This window comes from Salmo salar, chromosome 17 (assembly GCF_965601325.2).
Source record: "Salmo salar chromosome 17, fSalSal1, whole genome shotgun sequence".
NCBI lineage: Eukaryota > Metazoa > Chordata > Actinopteri > Salmoniformes > Salmonidae > Salmo > Salmo salar.
In genome coordinates this window covers 56,569,738-56,588,020 of record NC_138307.1, presented here as the reverse complement: position 1 = coordinate 56,588,020, position 18,283 = coordinate 56,569,738, and positions in this window count along the sequence as shown.

The following is an 18,283-nucleotide window of genomic DNA, read 5'->3' as shown; positions in this document are numbered from 1 at the left end:
TGCATTAATAACTCTCCTCAGACCTATTGTTAAGAATGTTCACTAAGAATTGTGTTGCATATAAGAATGACAAAATCCGCAAAGTTTGCATTGAAAGAATAGAGAGACTCCTAGCTCAGTACTAGCTTCAGCTAGGACACAGTAGAAGCATGGCTAACTATTTCAGTCGGTAAGTCAGGTGTGCCATTGCAAACAAAACAGAAGAATCAGCAGCCAAAGATGTAAAGTAACAAGTGAAGGGCAAGAACCTTTGATCGCTGTCTGTCTCCAGATATGTGTGTGTGTGTGAGAGAGAGAGAGAGAGAGAGAGAGAGAGAGAGAGAGAGAGAGAGGGAGGGAGAGAGAGAGAGAGAGAGAGAGAGAGAGAGAGAGCACAGGAATGTAGCGATCAGCGTTTATTTTCCCAGCGTCTATCTCTCCCTCCTTCTCAGGGTGGGCCTAGATGACTTCCTCCGCGAGCCGCTGTCGTTCCCCTCTAACGTACGATAACGCATAAAACGTCCTGAGAAATTGGAATTTGCCAAATCAAAGAACCGCGGCCTATGATCCACGTAGCTACTAATATCATCCTGCATAGCCTTAAAATGCAACGCACGGCTTATGATTAAAAGCAAAGCATATATTAAATTAAGCCATTTTACCCCCCACGCCCCCCCCCTCTAAAAAAAGGGTGAAAAACCCGAGACATTAATCGGGCCAGGTATGTGAAATCATATGATAATGAGGTTCGTTTAGAGTCTTCCCTGTACGGAGCGGTTACGTTGGACAGCTAATCCAAACCCAGCTCCTTTCTACACTTGAAAGCCCCAGCGAGCCTGATCTGCATGCAGCGGAATTCAAATGATGTCAATGGAAATGTGAAGGCATCACCACACCAAATCGCATAATGGAAACGCAGAAGAGACAGCGTAACCCTCACGGCCTTCCCCATTCTCTACAGATCACTTTATCTTTACTTATTCTATCAGCTGAGGTGTGGTACAATGGTGAAATGAGGGTGCTAAGTAAGTGAGAAAGAACAGGCGCACGGGCCCTACGTTCGCACACACAGACACACACACCCACACACACACACACACACACACACACACACACACACACACACACACACACACACACACACACACACACACACACACACACACACACACACACACACACACACACACCCACACACACACACTCACACACACTCACACACCTCCACTCCCCCACAACAGCCCTCCCCATAACCAGTATCCTCCATCCCTCCTGCCAGTCCTTTCACCGCGGCAGAGGGGCCTAATCACTCACTCTGTATCCTAACCAAAACAAAATGGTGCCAACCAGTAGCTTTTAGCCGTTTTTACACTCTCCCTCCTCCTCCTCGTCTCCTTGTCCTCCCCTGGCGGACCGCGGCATGGCGGGCGGCGAGGCTGGGTGATTAATTTGGGCCGTGCAGACAGGTAAACACAGGCCTATTTACAAAGCTTTACAGGCTGCTGTATTTATACTCAGCACCACTGAGCTTCAGATAGAATATCCTCAAAGCTTCCAATCTGTTTGTTTATTTTACTGCTCCTCGCCGTCGTCTGCTGGATTCTGACACCCTCTCTAGATACCTTGCTCTCTTTCCCTCTCTCTTTCCCTCTCTCTTTCCCTCTCCCTTTTGCTCTCACTCTCTCAGGTCAGGTCTACACGGTGATAGCAGAGGCTAAAGTTTTATCAAAATACTTTAAAGTCATTTGAGTAATTTGGAATTCAGACAAACACTATTCCAATTTCATCAAACAGAATAGCATGCTTAGGATATCAAACCTTACGTCTTCTCTTTAATGTCACATGTCAGGAACTGATTGTGTGAGCTGTCTGAGAATATCATGACCTTCCTGCCTAACTGAGTGACTGAAGTGTTTGACAGTTTGCAGGATACACTGTCTCACCTCCACCCTCTCCGTCCCTCCCAGCTATAGGTGCTCATGTAGGTATGATAGTTATGTGTATTCAGACACACCATGTGACAGACATGTCAGGAGGGACAGTGTTCCCGTAGTGCGTGCTTCTCATCTCACTACCGAGGGAAATTAAGAGCCAAAGGGCACGTCACCGGGTAACTTTAAATATGGTATACACACACCAAAGTATGTCACAAGTAGTCACACACACACAGAAACGCACACACATACATGGATGCACGCATTGACGCTTACATGCACATGTTCACACCTCCATATCATGCCCTTCTTCCCCTCCTCCCTCTCTTTAGGCTCTATATGTTGCACAGCTGTTGAACATGCAGAAGCTCCCTCCCAGCCATACCTGACATTCCTCCCTGCTCTTCAGTCACGTAAGACATGTAGCCCCACCCTATTGCCTTTACCTGGGGGGTCACTACGGGGAAACTAGTCCATGGGTGAGATCTAGACCTTACATGACTACTCAAGCACTCAGCCCTCCCTCGGCCCCATTCCAAACCTATAAATCAAACCTTTTCTCATGGCCTTTCTGTAGCTTATTTGACTTGGTTAGAACTGCATGGTTAGGAGATGTTGAAGCATGAGGGAAACTTTAAACATAACAGAGGCTGTTGCTATTCTGGACAGGTCTGTGAGAGGGAGTTGGAAGGGTGAGGTCAGAGGGATGGGTTTGGAATCAGGCTCTGGTCAGTGTTTTTGTGACACATTTGATTTGCAGAGGAGAAAATGATTTATGAACGAGTTGCTGTTAAATGATTCCTAACAGAATTAACAGTATCATTTTATCTGCCCTGTATCGAGATATCTAATCCTTTCAATTATCTGCTATTTGATTTTCATGCATACCTTAAAATGATTTTCAGCAATCTCCCGATACCATCCTTTACTCTATCCATGCTAACATTGAGTGTGTGCTTTCTGGAAAAGATTGTCCAACCAGAAGGCATGTTAATATTATAATCTACAATCCGAATATCTTTTTAGCGGCTGAATCCAAAGTGATGAGAGTAAATGTTAGTTATGAGATTGTTAGTATTCAGAAAAGCAGCAGGAGGAAGCAGATCAGTGAAATCCTCTGATACAAGACACCGAATGGATTCCAGATACACGCACACACACACACACACACACACACACACACACACACACACACACTAATTGAATTATTAGACTGGAGAATTCAAGTCTGCAATGCATGCTTTAAAGGTTTATGAATGGCAAACACATCATACAAATGGATTTTTTTTCTCAGTGGTGAATCCCAATCTGCCTTTAGCAGGGATAATTACTTATCAGTAGTACATCTCTATAAACAGGAGGGAAAACACAGGCTGTCTGTTTGTGTGGGGATTTTTATTCCTCCAGTAAATGTGTCTATTATGTTCAGTGGGTTGGCAGGACTCATCTGCAGCCATACAGCTACGAGGTCAGGAGGCAGGTTGGTCTACGGCAGAGTAAACCTGACTTAAGTCAACTAGCTAAAACAAACCTGACCAGATTATTTTACAGTTTTTAACAATCCATTTGGCACTAGTTTCAGAACCTTGTGGTCATTTTTCAAAACTCCAGACACAAAACTCAAAACGGTCATCACTTGTAACACAGGCTGTCCAATGTTCAAAACATTGCATTGTGCATTCATATCTTTAAAGAAACATTGCACTTGCAGAATCATTGGTTCAAATAACTCATTTATCATGAAATACCATAGGAACATTCATTTAGATCACCCACACACAATATACCGATAGTTTCACTGTGTAGTTGTTCGTACAATCATTAAATATTGTAGTACAAAATAGGTGATACATGTTTCATTATGCTACTACACGTAAATACATCACTGTAAAAGGACTAGTAGAGAGAATACTACAGACACAGTGGAATCATTGAACAAAATATGACATTTATTGATGAAATACAATAAAATCACAACATAGGTTTCTTTGAATCAAAGCAAAAATAATTAGCTACAAAAACGAAAAACACTGCAGTAAAACATGAACTTCAGTGTTCCTCACCTGGCTTACTGTAAAATCCAGAACAAAAGATTGATTACTGTACTTCTATATTTCCATCAAGCCTGTTTTGTGGATTTGGCCACAGGTTCTCATCCACATTACAATGGATGTTTTCATTAGCCAAACATCTTGGGAAGAATCTTCAGGCATGGTGAATCCTGGCCTGACACTGGTCTGCCGTGATGTCATTGCATGCGTCATCCATGGCCTGGAGAATAGTGGCTTGTTCATTAGGGTGCCAATCATATACCTTCCACCTCCATGTGGAGAAAAAATCCTTAATCGGGTTTTAGGAAAGGAGAGTATGGGGGTAAGTACAGGGTGGTAAATTGTGGATGGGCCTGAAACCATGCTTGCACCATTTGAGCATGGTGGAACCTGACATTATCCCACACAATGACATAGGTCATGCCATCAGCTCTACAGACCTGATTCAGCTCATCAAGGAAGGTTACATTCAAACAGCGAATCATGTGGCTGCCTGCAACTCAATATATAGAGTATATAGAGTAGAGAGCTTTAGATGTTGTTCGACCAAACATTAGAACGGGCAAGATGCGTAATCTAAGCAACTTTGACCGTGGTATGATTGTTGGTGAAACACATGGTGATTCCAGCATCTCAGAAACAGCTGCCTTCCTGGGATTTTTATGCACTACAGTCTCTAGAGTTTACAGAGAATGGTGCGATAAACAAAACACATTCAGTGAGTGGCAGTTCTGTGGGCAAAAACACCTTGTTAATGAGAGAGGTCAGAGGAGAATGTCTAGACTCATTCAAGCTAACAGAAAGGCCACAAATGCTCAAATAACAGCTGTTTAAAACAGTGGTGTGCAGAAGGGCATCTCTTAATGTACAACACCATACAACACCTCCACAACACAGGCTGTTGTGGAGGCAAAAGGGGGTCCTACCCAGTACTAGATAGGTGTACCTAATAAAGTGACCGCTGAGTGTACAGTAATGTCAAATCTGAAAACATGGTCTGGAAAAGTGGTATATGGGACCATAGAAACAGTGTCTGATAAAGAATGATGATGAAATATTACATCCATAAATAATGCAGTCCAATTGGTTCATGTTCCACGGTAATTGGTGTGAATGGATCTCGTTATCCTGAAACTTTCATGATCTAAACATGGAATATTGTTCGTCAGTTTCCATAAAACTATGCATTAAGAGTAATGCAACAGTTACTTATCATTTTGATCAGTTGTATCAATTGATAGTTAGATCATTGTAATGAAATGAATAGACAGTCATCTCAGATGTAACGTGTGAATTGCATTTTGAAATGGTAATACCCTGATGTTCAGTTGTGTCATTTTGAACAGGTGATTTTAGTTCAATGAACAAATGATCTTAACTTTATGTGTATTGTATCCAAGCAATTGGAAAAAGTGGTAGAGTTTTGAAAAATTTGCATTTTGATCATTGGTTGTGAGTTTTGTGTCTAGAGTTTTGAAAAATTACATCAAGGTTCCGAAATTAGTGCCAAATGGATTGTAAAAAACTGTAATATTGACAAGAGCTAACTTGAGAAAGCAACAACCACAAGTGCACCTCACGCTGAAGCAGATCAACACCAGCATCATCATCATCATCATCATCAACACGACCTCCACCACCAGAGTAACATATCCACTATAAGCATCAACACCATCATCATCATCATCACAGCACCGCCAGCCTGCTTAGTCTATCACATTAAAAGGAGACAGAGTTAGATGGGGGTCATCTGCTCTGCATGCAGACACAGTGCAGTTAGCCTAATGTCGTTCTTCACAGCCTCTCCCTAATCATCCAGCCCTCTGACAATGTAATTATGGAAGTGTCCAGCCACCGCGGTGAGCAGGGGAATTATAATTATTTACTGGGTGGAGAGAGCGGACGGCCCAGCCCCCTCACTGCATCCCAAATCATCTGGACAGGAGGACCTGCTCCCCAGCCACTCACTTACAGGGACTGCAGCATCATTTATAAAATACATAATTACTACAGTGAGAGACTGGGAAGGAGGTAGAGAGGGAGAGAGAGTGCTCAAAGGAAGATATCCACACGCCAGAAAATACCAAAGACAGTTTAATATAACAGAAGAGTGACGGTTCTCCAATAAACATCCAGTACCCCACAACAGTCAGAGAACCAAATCCAAAACACAGAGTTAGTTCTCTTCATCCTCTCTACTCCAAAAGACAGAAGGAGGAGAGGTGTAGCTGCATCTCTCTTATCTCTCTGTGTCTGTGTCTGTGTCTGTGTGTGTGTGTGCGTGTGTGTGTGCGTGTGTGTGCGTGTGTGTGTGCATGCATGCGTGTGCGAGTGTGTCTGTGTCTGTGTGTGTGCGCGTGTCCGTGCGTGTGCGAGTGCTTGTGTGTGTGTGCACGCACGTGCGTGTGTGAGTGCTTGTGTATGTGTGTGTGTGTGTGTGTGTGCGTGCACGTGCATGTGCGAGTGCTTGTGTGTGTGTGTGTGTGTGTGTGTGTGTGTGTGTGTGTGTGTGTGTGTGTGTGTGTGCGCGTGTCCGTGCTTGTGCGAGTGCTTGTGTGTGTGTGCACGCACGTGCGTGTGTATGTGTGTGTGTGTGTGTGTGTGTGTGTGCGTGTGCGTGTGCGTGTGTGCGTGCGCGTGTGTGTGTACAGTAACATGTCTAATCGAATCAGGACACACGCGGTCTCTGCTCCAGGTGCATTACTGTATTTCAGTGTAAAGCAGAGAAGAGGAAGCAGAGAGATAAGCAGCAGTATTGATCTGATGCTCTGATTGTCACTGCTGCCCGCCTTCAATGGCTAATCTCATTTCACACGGGTCAGGGGGAAGAAAGAGGAAGGGCCACACGTTTACCCACAGCTAATCGCCAAATTGTTTTCAACGTGTGCGGAAGAGCCATCTGATAGAGTCAGATGTGAAATCGTTTCTCCGAGCTGTTTGTCGACACAGCAACGTCTTGCTTGCAGATGATGATTATGATGTGAGAGGTGATGTTATTTGGGAAAACAAAACAACTCTGGAGGAGCAGGATACCGCAAAGAAATTTGACTCATTGTCCACTAAGGTATTCCTGAGGATGGTTATCAGTAAAGCACCAACTTTTACTCACACCAATTTCACAAAACTCCACAAGACATACTGTACCTATTGCTACACAGAGCATCAACATAATTGTGGCTGTGGCTGGATGACATGCTGTAGTTATGGGCCTCTGATTGAAGAGGGATTCAGAAAAACTGTCAACTTCACTTCATATACTGTCAGTATAACTCTCTTCACTAGTACTCCTTGTATGAAAATGATCTTAGTACAATAAAATAACATGTTTTTTTTCATATTCAGAGGACAACTTAGCATCTCCAACCCCAGGACTGCATAGACAGACAGACAGACAGACAGACAGACAGACAGACAGACAGACAGACAGACAGACAGACAGACAGACAGACAGACAGACAGACAGACAGACAGACAGACAGACAGACAGACAGACAGACAGACAGACAGACAGACAGACAGACAGACAGACAGACAGACAGACAGACAGACAGCGGAAAAATTTATGCAAGGAACACAGCACAGTAGTGTTCATTAACCAAGGCCAAACGTCACCTGGCATATCTCTGACACCACTAGGTCTGTCTCCGTGCTCCCCCTCTCTCTCTTCCCCTCTCTTCCTCCCCATTTCTCCTCCCCATCCCTGTCTAATAGAGCAGCCAGAGATGAAAAATGGGGTGCTTTTGTTTATTTGCCACCGATGCAAACGCGACCATGGCAGGATTAGTGAGTTTTCCATCTCATGCTGATAGCGGTGGGAAGAAAGAAGGGATTTTTTATTCGAAAAAAAGATCTCTGCCTCCCTCGCTATGACAATTGCAATACATCACTTCATAGACAGTTTTTAATCTGTTTCAAACCAACCACACTTTGAACTGCTGGGAAGCTGAGATATACAACTGTGGGGTACGTGCGCTGTGTGTGCGCGTGTGTGTGGGGGGGGGGGGAGGGGGGGTTGCACATGAGCTGGTGTGTTGTTTGTGTGTGTGTGTGCGTTTGCCTGCACGCCTGTGTGTTTTCCTTAGATTAATCTTTGCAGTCGTTTATGCTCAGTGCTGACACAGCACAGAGATCTCTCTCTGGCTAACTTTGTCTCTGCGTCTCAATGCCCTTGGATGTAGCTTTGAATAACAATAACTTGGGATCCTGATTCTCCTTTGGTCCATCTAACACACAGTTCTTCTGAAGGAAAGTAAAGGAATTCATACCACAGTATCTAACCCAGAGGAACCATCTTATTATGAAAGATAAATCACAAATATACAAATAGACAACTATAACTGGAAAAAGCCCAAAGCCAGAGAGACACCGAATTTCCATACCCTCTGAAATGAAACTACAAAACCTGCATGAAAGTTGTATAAGATAAGAAATGTAAAAAGCAGGTACGGTATCAATAAGAAATGAAAAAATGACAGATTACGTCATAGGTTACATATTCAATATGGTCAACAAGGAGAAATACTTTTCTTTGCATGTAGTTACTGTTTCCCAGTAGGCAATAATGTCCCTGTGCTGCAAAGTCAGAGAGATGGGCCCCAGCTCCATGTGTCCATCCCTACTGATAAAACATGTCTGGCTACTTTCTTTCACATGTTTCTGTTTAATCAAAATATGCAGAAGAAAACCCGACAGATCAAACTGATCAAACTGCCTATCCATCATTCCCCCAAATCCGCAAAAAAGAGAAAACAGCAACACAGAGATCAGCAATGTGAAACATGTTTCCCTCTTGTCACTCCTACCGGGGATATGACAAACTCAGAGGTTTCATTTGGGATTTTTGAGTGACTACACAATTATCAAAGGCTACGGGTGTATGACTGCATATCCTAAAAAGAAGGGAGAGAGAGAAAGGGGGGGGAATAGAGGAAAACATGGCATCGCAGTTTATCTTTCTCTCCGCTGTTGGCTTCCTGAGGAGGAGAGCGTCTGCCTGGCTGGGAGCAGATACCGACGGGCCGACACAAAGACCAGATAAAGCGTTAAGACACTTTTTACTCATCAAATTGAATAAGCCACGTCTTAGAGCAGACACACAGGTATTCAACCCCACGCTTTGGGGAAAAGGTAAACAGATTGCGTTTTGTAAGCTCCACAAAAAACAAACCCCAACCCCTTCGTCTCACATGAATTCTAAGCGTGTCAAGGTGACAATAAGACGCAGTGGGAATAATAGAATAAACAGATATATATTTTCCATATGCCTCTCTTTCTGCCTCTCGTTCCTTTCCTGTCTCTTTGAGGTTGACACCTCATGCATTGCGATAAACACAAATCAGAAATACTTTACTCCCTCCACCCCCACATCTCCACCCTTTGTGGCTTGTGGGGCTTACCTGTGCCCCCGCTCGACTGTTCGACTGACACCCACCATTCTAACACCTCTAAAGGACTTAATCGCAGATCATTATGGTGCTGATGAGAAAGGGGCTCCGGCACAAAGGCAGTCTAAGGGGATCTTTGTGCTGTAAATGTGGCTCTCTCGGTGGCTGTGTGACAGATGACAGCGGGCCGCTGAAACAGTGAAACACTGATCCACTGTTTCCTTGTAGAGACATCAGTGGGGATACAGAGGAGCAATCACGCCGCGCTGAAAGCTGCCTCAAAGCACCTGAACGGTGCACAACACCTGCATGGCTGTGGCAAGGATTAGGGTGTCAACACAGACAATGGCACCCAGTGAAGCTCAATGCCTTTTGACTTCGCTGCTGATTCCCCCTTCATAGAGGCCTCAGACAGTATCATTGTCACGTTCCTATTTTATTTATCGCCATAAAAGGCTATCTCTCGGGGGGGAAATCGCTTTATTGAAAAATATTTATTTATCAGACTCTGGAAAAATAAACAATTTTCAGTTAAAGGTAATTTCCACAGCGGATTATCCTGAGACAGTGACTGTGTCGTTGTTTCCTTGTTCTGCGGGCCTCTCTGACATCTGCTCCAGTGCAGCCAGGAGGCAGTTGGATCCAAGATGGAGTCACAGCTTCTACTGCTGTGGCACAGAGACACATTGAGGAGGGAAGATTTCCATTCCTAAGCAACAGATGGAGCAGTGGCTAGAGGAGAGGAGAAGAGAAGGATAGGAAAAGAGGAGAGGAGGAGAGGAGGAGAGGAGCAGCGCTGGCAAGACGTAGGCAGGAGCGTTGGCAAGATGGGCAGAGACAGAGAAAGTCAGCTACTGGCAGCACCACAAAGAGCTGCCCCTCTCCATCCAGCTCTGCTCCACAACTCTCTGGCATGGCAGCCTAACATGGGCTTTGTCTGCATGGGTCTGTGGGCTACTTTGCACCACAGAGAAGATACTGGAGATACTAGACAAATGGGCAGATGTGATCACATTGTATGTGATACCCCCTTTTTACTGTTTACCAGATTCTCATCTTTTATTCCAATCAACAGTCCTCCAATATCACCAGCAGGTCTAATGTTCTGATATATCTGGGGAAAATGGACTTCCAAGTCCAGTATAGCATATAGTAAATGGCTCTGTCATACCAGCCCCTCAAACCTTCCCCCATCCCCCTCGTGTAATGTTCAGAAGTATACAACAGAGCTGTAATGGTATCAGAGGCCCTAAGTGCTACAGTCAGTTGTCTGAGGAGGCATGACGATGATGGATGGGGTTAAAAACAACACCCAAACCTCTTGGAGACTGACGTCCCCTTCCCAGAGCTCTCCTCAACTACAGCCTGTATAACACAGAACTATAACACAGGACTATAACACAGAACTATAACACAGGACTATAACACAGGACTATAACACAGGACTATAACACAGAACTATAACACAGGACTATAACACAGAACTATAACACAGGACTATAACACAGAACTATAACACAGGACTATAACACAGGACTATAACACAGGACTATAACACAGAACTATAACACAGGACTATAACACAGAACTATAACACAGAACTATAACACAGGACCACGACACAGGACTATAACACAGGACTGTAACACAGGACTGTAACACAGGACTATAACACAGGACGGTAACACAGGACTATAACACAGGACTATAACACAGGACTATAACACAGAACTATAACACAGGACTATAACACAGAACTATAACACAGGACTATAACACAGGACCACGACACAGGACCACGACACAGGACTGTAACACAGGACTGTAACACAGGACTGTAACACAGGACGGTAACACAGGACTATAACACAGGACGGTAACACAGGACTATAACACAGGACTGTAACACAGGACTGTAACACAGGACTGTAACACAGGACTGTAACACAGGACGGTAACACAGGACTGTAACACAGGACTGTAACACAGGACTATAACACAGGACAGTAACACAGGACAGTAACACAGGACTGTAACACAGGATTGTAACACAGGACTATAACACAGGACTGTAACACAGGACTGTAACACAGGACTGTAACACAGGACTATAACACAGGACTGTAACACAGGACTGTAACACAGGACTGTAACACAGGACTATAACACAGGACTGTAACACAGGACTATAACACAGGACTGTAACACAGGACTGTAACACAGGACTATAACACAGGACTGTAACACAGGACTATAACACAGGACTGTAACACAGGACTGTAACACAGGACTATAACACAGGACTATAACACAGGACTGTAACACAGGACTGTAACACAGGACTATAACACAGGACTATAACACAGGACTATAACACAGGACTGTATCACAGGACTGTAACACAGGACTGTAACACAGGATTGTAACACAGGTCTATAACTGGAGTAGTGTTGTGTGTAGCGATCCCCTTAGTAATGTTGGGGCACAACAGGTATGTGAGAATGGGGAAGTGTGTGTGCGTGTGTGTGTGTGCGTGTGTCTGTGTGTGCGCACTCTCGTCTGTGTTTCCACACAATTCTGTATTTGTGTGTGTGTGACTACGTGTCCTGCTTGAATGAACTTGGTAGAGTTGGAGGCTCTTAGCATGGAATGTGAAGGATATTATATAAACACATTACTGACAGTAGCACCGTACAGCCTTACACACCGCTGGCGCCAGCACTCACTGCATTAGCTGACATTTCATACAAAAACGGTGAAAATGGAGCGTCTGATTTACCGTCTGAGCTCTCGCACCCCATTTGCTATGTAGTGCACTACCGTTTCCCAGGGAGAATAGGGTGAAGTAATGCATTACGAAGGGGATAGGAAATCATTTGGGATGCGGACTCTTTAACCAGAATGTGTTTGGGTTGGTTCTGTTCCCGGGGTTAAATATCCTAACTTGTCTTTCTGTTTGGAGGTTGACTCCTCTGCCCACTGAGTCCATCATCACATCAAATCTAACTTTATTTGCCACGTGCGCCAAATACAACAAGTGTAGACTTTACCGTGAAATGCTTACTTACAAGCCCGTAACCAACAGTGCAGTTCAAGAAGAAAATATTTACCAAGTAGGCTAAAATAAAAAGTAATAATAAAAAGTAACACAATAAGAATAACAATAACGAGGCTATATACAGGGGGCACCGGTACCGAGTCAGTGTGCAGGGGTACAGGCTAGTTGAGGTAATCTGTACATGTAGGTGGGGGTGAAGTGACTATGCATAGGTAACAAACAAACAGGGAGTAGCAGCAGTGTTCGGGGGGGTGGGGGTGGGGGGGTCGTCAATGTAAATTGTCCGGTGGTGATTTTTCTGAATTGTTCAGCAGTCTAATGGCTTGGTGGTAGAAGCTGTTGAGGAGCCTTTTGGTCCTAGACTTGGCGCTCCGGTACCGCTTTCCGTGCGGTAGCAGAGAAAACAGTCTATAACTTGGGTGACTGGAGTCTCTGATCATTTTATGGGCTTTCATGAATGTCCTCTGGTGATCTAATGTGTACTGAGTATCTACAGGGGGAATAGAAGAGTGTACATATCCTGTTTCACGTGAAGGAAAAGCTGATAATGACAACGCATCATTTTTTTGATATATGGAAAAGGAGTGTGGATCTGCTTAAAACGGCTTCACATGCTTTAGCAGTATAATACTCTGCACACACAAGGACAAACACACATCATTTGAATTAGGACACAGTTGCTTCTCTGCGTCTCCTGGCTGTTTGTTGAGTGATGTTGGGACACTCACAAACACACCCACACACACATGCACCCACGTGCACACACTGTGTACACCTCTACTACACACAACATTACAAGCACATTCAACAAACACACACAGATGTACACCAAACATTCATCCATACACACTCCCAATCACACACAATGTACACCTCCGCTATACATAACCATGCAGAGACAAACCACACACACACACACACACACACACACACCCTTTACAAACATGCACACACACACGCTTTGAAAAAGCAATTAATTCCAGATAGCGTATGAACATGAAAGTCGACGAGATGCTGTGAACATTAAAAACAGGATGTTTTATTGTCTCTCCAAGGCCTTTCTCAAACCCAGCCCTCTTTAAATAGGATTCAATAATGTTCAGGTTTATTAACGTCAAAGTGAGAATGAGGGAAAGACAGACAGGCAACTCATTAAATGTCAACGTTCAAGACATCATGTTGTATTCTGCACCAGCTTTGCATTAAGTATTTCTACTCATTCCAGTTCAATTAGATCAACAGACTATAGGGACGTGGCATTAGTCTTTAAGAGGTTAAAGGCACAGAGGTCATGAATTACAGAGCAGCGTTGCAATCTGTGAGTGTATGAGTGAAAAGACGCTCCTCTGAGTAGACCAACATACCCCCCCCCCTCCAGAAACACAAGTGGCACCATCTTGAGTAAAAAGGGAATTGTGTTACAGGTGAAGGAAAGAAAACCAGAAAGAGGAAGACGGTGTACAATCCCTTTCTTCCTTCCCTAACACCCTTCCTCTCCCTCCTTCTCCTCCCTCCCTTCAGAACCTAACCCACTCGTAAAGAGACAAATGTTTTATCACTGGGGGACGAGCACACGGGGATGTTCAAACAGGAGAATGAAGGGCCTCCACTTTCTCCTGGCTCTGTGGCCAACAAACCGCTGGCTGCCTGGGAGACACGCCAGGAGGAGAGGCAAGAAAGTCCCGCTGAATGTCAGCTGGCTGGAGCCTGACAAGCAGCAGCAGAGGCTCTCTGCTACACACACACTCACACACAGGCGTATTCAGGTGCACACACACACACTCACACACACACACACACACATTCACACGCACACACACGCACACACACACACACACACACACACACACACACACACACACACACACACACACACACACACACACACAAACATAAGAGCATGCAGACACACACACAAACATACTCACACATACACAAAAACATAGAATTGAGAGTGCACACACACACACACTCTAACGCTCACACACTCTCAAACACATATATACACACACAGGCACACTCAAACACACACTACACACACTACACACACTAGGCCCTGGCAGCTTGCCTCTCCACAGCGCGGGGCCTGTGATACTGAGGTTGAAGGAATTTGCGCTGGATTACTTCTGGACTGAGGCGGCCAGCTTTGGCACGGAGCGGCCCAGAGACTTTGAGGATTTAAACACCAGCCTCCCAAAACCCAGGGGCGGCCCAGACGCACCCCACGCCAGGGGAGAGAGATGGAACACCACCACGGACACACTCATAGGCATACTGTTAACCAATCCGCAAGTATTTATAACACTCATTTTAATATGTAAATGTTCACATCTTAATACAACCACAAAAAATAGTAATAGCGAAGACCAACAACACTTTACACAGGAGTCTGATCAAACACCTTCTCTCTCTTTTCTATCTCTTCCAATAGCTGTCAAAGCTCAAGGTGTCCTTTTACATCAACTAGTGCAGACCATCTCTAAAACTAAAAGCGTTGTATTTGCTACAAATCATTCCCTAAGTTCTAGACCTCTGCTGAATCTGATCATGAATAATGTGGCTATTGAGCAGTTTAGGAGACTAAATTACTTGGATTGTAAACTGTCATGGTCAAAACATATAGATTCAATAGTTGTGAAGATTGGGCGAGGTCTGTCCGTGAGAAAGAGATGCTCTGCTTTTGTTTTTGGACCACACTTCACAAAGCAAGTCCTGCAGGCTTTAGTTTTATCTTATCGTGATTATTGTCAGGTGCAGCTAAGCGGACCTAGATAAACTGCAGCTGGCTCTTCAATGAAATCAGAGAACTAATATTAATATGACTATGCATGCCAGTCTCTCTTGGCTAAGTAGAAGTAGAAGTGAGACTGACTGCTTGTTTTTATAAGAAACATGTTGAGAAATCGTGTTGAGAAACGTGTTGAGAAATCCAAATTGTTTGCATAGTTAACATACATACAGCACTGACACACACACATGCCACCAGGGGTCTTTTCACAGTCCCCAAATCCAGAACGAATTCAAGGAAACATACAGTGATATACAGAGCCATGACTGCATGGAACTCCCTTCCATCACGCATAGCGCAAGTGAACCGCAAACCTGGTTTAAAAAAACAAATAAAGCAACAGCTCACCACACGCCTCTCCCCTATTTGACCTAGATATGATGTGTTTATGTACTGGTAGATGCTACTGAATGTAAATGGAATATATACTAAAAGTTCAATGATAAAGGCCTTTAATTGAAGTTCTCTCTTTGTTTTTCTTGGTATTGAGTCAATAGAGAACATTTCATTTTTCTTGTTTTATATGTGTGTAGTTCTGTTCTTGAGCTGTTCTTGTCAATTAACGTTCTATATTGCTGAATGTCATGTTTCATGTTCTGTGTGGAAGTGTAGCTGCTGCTATTGCAACAGCTAATGGGGATCCTAATAAAATACCAGCAAACAAAAAAAGACCAAATACTTCAGCTGAAGCATTGATACATAGGGAAGGGAGAGATGGATAGAGATGGAGAGAGAGAGAAAGAGAGAGAGAGAGAGAGAAAGATAGAGGGGCGAGAGAGAGAGAGAGAGGGGGTAAGAGAGAGGGGGAAAGAGAGAGAGAGGGGGAGAGAGAGAGAGGGGGGAGAGAGAGGGAGTAAGATAGAGGGGGAAAGAGAGAGAGAGGGGGAAGAGAGAGGGGGAGAGAGAGAGAGAGAGAGAGGGAGAGAGAGAGGGGGTAAGAGAGAGAGAGGGAAAGAGAGAGCGAGAGAGAGGGAGAGAGAGAGAGAGGAGAGGAGAGAGAGAGAGAGAGAGGAGAGAGAGAGAGGGGGATGCTCTGAAGTGGTGTAATAATTCAGGAATGTCAACACTTGTCGTTCTCTGCCTCTCCCTGGGTAAAGGGGGAACTGGTCATCACAGACAGGGCTGTGTCTGGGTTTCCTTTTTTCCATTCACCTCGTGGAGAATGTGTAAGGAACTACTGACAAAGAGAAGAGGAGGATGAGGAGAGAGAGTAGAGGAGGATGAGGAGCAGCTGAGGTTTCAGTAGGGGGCAATGCTAGACTACACACAGAAAGGACTGAGATAGGCTCCTTCAAGACACACTGCACTGAGCACTAAGCACACTCATAAGAGACCATTACTACCACTACTAATACTATTACTATTACTAACTATTACAGCCATAATCACTATTAGTATTACTGGTACACTATAATCACCATTATCATTATTACTATCATTACTAGAACAATTTTTAGAATCTCAATCATCGCTTCTTTGATGAGGAAATGTAGGTGGAAAGGTGAGAAAAAAGATACAATGAATATGTTTTTCTCAATAGAGCACTTGAACAATAAGCCATGCTGTATGAATTAGCGTGTCCGTTTGACTCAACAGATACAAGATCACTAAGGCTCTGAGACAAGAACCGTAGTAGAGGGTTGAAAGTAGTAAACGAGGCAGTAGCTAAAACACAGAGGAGTTTAATAGTGCTGAGTGAGCCGTAGCACTCGTCTTGCTTCCCTTTACACACAGCATATTCATACTCATCAGCAGCTTTCTAATCTTCCCTTCATTAGCATATTCAAATAGCTTTCCTAATGACTTTGATCCAACGCAAGGTCATTTCATACATAGTTTCAACTTTGAACTGAGAGAATATGGAAATGGTACAGGGGGAGGAGAAATACACGACAGTAAATGAGATGAATCAGGTTTGGGCTAATTTAACATTTGGCTGGTTCAACTTTGAACTGAGATTGCTGTATTCTGGGCTGTGGCGGGGTTGCTGTGGGTAGAAGGAGCAAGGCCTCCTGTGCTTGGGTAAATGACTTATCTACACAGCTAATAGTGGTCTGGAAACAAGAGCACGCTAACTATCAGGGCACTGAGATGCAGAGGGAGAGAAACACACACACACTCGCACTCATACACGCTTACACACACGCGCACACACCCTCACAAATGTATGAATGTGTTTGAAATGACATTATTGAGTAGACAAACAGGAGGTGGTGTTGTGCCTTTGATGTGCGGTGGGGCCCCCAGGTCAACAGGCAGACTGGTCCGTTATCTTAATTGAAAATTTTTTATCATTAACCTGATGCTTCTGTTTCTAAGTGGCAAGTTTTCCCCTTTCATTCTATTATGTTTCACCCGCATTTACAAGCACAGGGAAAGAAAGAGAGAGGGAGAGAACGAACGAGGAGAGAGGGGAAAGAAAGAGAGAAGAGAGCGAGAAGAGAGGACAAGATACGCGTACACAATATGTACTTTTAAAACAGCAGTTAAAATGAAACGGAGCAGAGAGAAATTCAATAAAACAGGAAAATAAAGTTTAGTAATTTGATTAATAATGCTAAACGGGGCCTCGGAGGGGGCGAGATACGGCAGGGGGAACAAATTAGGCAGCACAGCCAGGAGAAGGCTGTGTTCAGTGGGGTATCAAAGGCACACAACACCGACAGACTACCCCCTCCTCTCCTCTCCTCTCCATCCCCTCCACGCCTCCGCTACTCAAATTGAAATTCTGTATCTAGTCATACGAGCTTCAGAAGTGCACTTCCTTCATTTAGGACTCTTTTTTTTAAATTCCCTTATTTCTTTCTCTTATCGCGTACATGGCGACGACGACCCTTCATATCAAATGAGAGGTTATATCATCAGAGAGGTTATATCATGACTTATGAGTGAATTGAGAGGTTATATCATGACTTATGAGTGAATTGTCAATACAACAACATATCCACACGCCCAAATAAAGATGTCACACATTTTCTTAAAATGGAATAGAAATCTATTGATTAAAGAAGAAAACACTAAGTTCTCAGCCATTACATCAAACAACTTAAAGGGTGAGAGTGAATTTTCATGGTCACACCACTGTTAAA